This window comes from Acyrthosiphon pisum, chromosome A2, assembly GCF_005508785.2.
Source record: "Acyrthosiphon pisum isolate AL4f chromosome A2, pea_aphid_22Mar2018_4r6ur, whole genome shotgun sequence".
NCBI classification, from domain to species: domain Eukaryota; kingdom Metazoa; phylum Arthropoda; class Insecta; order Hemiptera; family Aphididae; genus Acyrthosiphon; species Acyrthosiphon pisum.
Window position 1 is genome coordinate 24,444,346 of NC_042495.1, and position 2,485 is coordinate 24,446,830.

Sequence of the window (2,485 nt, forward strand, 5' to 3'; positions counted from 1 at the left end):
AATATTTACGACCTTATTTAAGTAAAACAAATAATAATCGAAAATGTCATAGGCCTACATAGCTCAACACGAGTCAAAATATTTTAAAAATTGTATGTTGTCTATAAAATGGTAAAATATAAACATTTAATGAACATTTCTTGTACCTATCTGCAGTATTTTTTTTTTTTTTGAAAGATACACCAAAAACCAAAATCTATTTTTTCAAAAACCAATTTTGCGTAAAAATTCCTGTTTTTCCATATTATTTTTTTTGTTTTTCCCTGTGTTTTTTCAAAAACACCGGGAATTTTAAATGTTGACCTTCTAGATTCACTAACTAGATTCACTTTCCAATAGGAAAAGATACGGTTGGAAACGGTTATTTCGACTAATTATCGTTATACACAGACAAAAAAACACACATCATTGTAAAATCAACACATTTATCTCAAAATCTAAAATAAAATTGATGGTTATAAATGTGGCCATGTGAGTTAAATATGGTACTGATTTAGCATCAAATATCAACAACAACAAAAGGTAGGTAAGTGGATGACTGTCTGCTGTACAGTAGGTTTCAAGTTGGTCACTATACCTATAATGGATGGTATTAAATTTGAATTCAATGATAATATAATATCATTGTATACGAAAAACGGTTCTGAGCGGTGACGGTTTGTTGGTGTGGATATTTTATATTATATTTATATTGTTCTTACTTATTATTAATACGGTAGCCGGTAAGTTGAATTAATATTATAAAATTACAACAAAATAACTAAAATCGTTATTCTTGGTTATTTAGTACCATGTAATCTCCTCTAGATTTGAACATAAAATAACTATAAAAAATAACCATAATTTATATTTTTGAGATTTTTGGTTACAGAATACCAATTAAAGGAATTGATAAAATAAACATACGATATAAATCTCGAGTGTCTACGGTTATTCGTTTTTTAATTAAAACAAAATAACAAAATCGCTAGGTACATAAGAAATCAAGTGAATATCCAATCTTTTAAAAATATGAACTTCAAAGTTCAAACGCTCTTAAAAATTTAATTTGACTTTCTTAATTTTTTGACTCGCAATTTTGACATATTTCGTATAAATTTAAACTTTAAGCACTTATAAAAAAAAATTGTGACTAACGATTTTGGATTTTTTTTTATCACTGTGAGAACAACTTATAAGAAACCTTGTATTAAATTTTCAAAGTTTTCTATCCAACCAAAAATTTTTTATCGTTATTTAAAAAAAAATACTTAGAAAAATTGAAAATTTCATTTGTCTATAAATAGCTCAAAATAAGTCAAACACTTTGAAAATTTAACCCTGTATAGACAACGCTAATACAAACATCTGTTGCAAATTTCAAGTGCTTACAATAATTATTTTTTGAGTTACAGTAAAATTAAGTTTTCGTTTTTGTCAAAAATTGGTTTTGCGTAAAAATTCGCGTTTTTCCGTTATTTTTTTAAGGTTTTTCCTGCCGCTTTTGAAAAGTATTGGGAAATTTTCACTTTTGACCCCCCAAAGTACCAACTAGATTCACTTTCCTTTCAGAAAAGGTACAACTTTTGAAAATCGAAGCATTTTTACTGCTCCAAAAGTTGTCGTCAGACACAAAAAAAAAAAAAAAAAAACACACATCATTGTAAAATCAATACATTCATCACTTCGTTCAGAATCTAAAAAAATGTTAAACACAACGTTACTCAGTCACAAACGTTTTGCAAATACATTATTTTTAAAAAGGTGGTTCAACTTCAAACAGATTATTAATAATTTATATTTTTAAACTATTTATACTTTCTAAACTTTTCTGGTATCAATCTCTGAGATTTCAGATAAATTCAGTTTAAAAGTTTTCGAGTAAGTATGTATAAGCTACATAATTTGATATAAAGATATAGTTTTTTAGTGTTCCGTACGTTTCCCTACGGACGCCTATTACTTTCACTCGGCTGTCGGTCCGTCTGTCTGTCACCAGGCTGTATCTTGTTATGCTCGTATGGGTTGTTCCGTTTGAACGTTGTTTTTTCGGTAATGTGAGGATTTGATTTTTGGAGAGAGTACAACAAAACAGTTTTTAAGATTTATGTACTTATATAATTTTATTGTGAGTCGAAATATATAATTCACTGTATAATTTATTATTGTCTGTCAGAACGACGTACAGGTTTAAAAGAGCTAAGGCGACTGACTCTACGGTTCCCTGGCGGGTGCCGTGTAGCTACAATATACCGAGAGTCACTCACACATTAGGCGTTACCCGCAGACTACAATAATAAACTCATATAATATTCTAATACAACAGGCTAATACTAAAAGCTAATGCGTTCATAACAATCTCATGAACTATGAAAGTTAGAAATTTGAAATTTTCACAGATTATGTATCTCCGTGGATGCTATAACAAAAAATACTAAAAAAAGGGAGAGGAGCAACCCCGGTAGGTGCTGAAATGGGAGTTTTGAGATTTCAGATCGAAATTTTT